This window comes from Octopus bimaculoides, chromosome 2 (genome assembly GCF_001194135.2).
Source record: "Octopus bimaculoides isolate UCB-OBI-ISO-001 chromosome 2, ASM119413v2, whole genome shotgun sequence".
NCBI classification, from domain to species: Eukaryota; Metazoa; Mollusca; class Cephalopoda; order Octopoda; family Octopodidae; genus Octopus; species Octopus bimaculoides.
In genome coordinates this window covers 16,548,083-16,549,203 of record NC_068982.1, presented here as the reverse complement: position 1 = coordinate 16,549,203, position 1,121 = coordinate 16,548,083, and the positions used below count along the sequence as shown (strand labels likewise).

General features: G+C 36.1%; 1 protein-coding gene across 2 annotated transcripts in view; it reads left to right on the top strand.

Moving 5' to 3' along the window:
- The window catches only part of LOC106883197 (trafficking regulator of GLUT4 1), a 15,406-nt gene that overhangs the window by 9,360 nt on the left and 4,925 nt on the right, over positions 1 to 1,121 (top strand). The gene's annotated exons all lie outside the window — the stretch shown is intronic.

Sequence of the window (1,121 nt, the reverse complement as noted above, 5' to 3'; positions counted from 1 at the left end):
TTCTTCTTCTTCTTCTTCTTCTTCTTCTTCTTCTTCTTCTTCTTCTTCTTCTTCTTCTTCGTATTTGTTAGGTAGTATGATTTCTTGTTTGTATTTGTCAGCTTCCTTAAATACTGAAAACAGTTTTTTGTTTTGCTCGTGTTTTGTGGCTATTTGTATTAGTTTTCCTTGCTTCTGAAGTAGGTATTGTTACAGTCCTATGGTGCTTATTTTATAGTAGTTTTCCAGCTGTATAAGACCCCTACCACCTTCTGTACGTTGTATATATAGCCTTTCTATGTCAGATTTTGGTTGATGCATCCTAGATCCTGTCATTATTTTTCCTGTCTATTTTAGATAGTTCGTTTAGTGTCCAATTAAGGATGTTGTAGTTGTAACATAACTGGGACAGCTAAAGTGTTAATACGTATTAACTTGTTTTTAGAATTGAGCTCTGTTTTTAGTATTGATTTAACTCGTCTATAGTACCCTTTCTTTATTTTTTCTTTAATTTGTGTGTGTTGTATCTTATCTAGTTCATTGATTCCTAAATATTTGTATGGCTGGCTTTCGTCTAATTCTCTTATTTCATTGGCTTTATCTAGTGTGATGTTGCTACTCTTAACTAATTTTCCTCTTTTCAGGGTTGCTTTGGCACATTTTTCTAATCCAAATTTCAAATCTATTTCCTTGGTAAATCCATTTATTGTCTGTAGTAGTGTTTCCAGCTCTTTATCATTTCTAGCGCATAATTTTAGGCCATCCATATATAGAAGGTGGCTGACTGTTTTGCCGTAACATTTGTATCCACATCCAGTTCTATTTAGCAATTCAGTTAAAGGTGTGAGTATCAGGCAGAACAGGAGTGGAGAGACCGTGTCTCCCTGGAATATTCCTCTTCTAATGGCGATGGCTTTCATTTTCACAAGTCCCTCTTTTGTTTGGAGCTGTAGCACTGTCTGCCATTTATTCATAGAGTGCCTTATGAATTTTATAATAATTGGTGCCACCTTGTTTATGGCTAGTGTTTTGAGAATCCACGTGTGGGGAACACTGTCGAAAGCCTTTCGGTAGTCGATCCAGGCCATACTGAGGCCTTTCTTCTTTCTGCGGCTGTCTTCAGTTATGGCATTATTGATCAA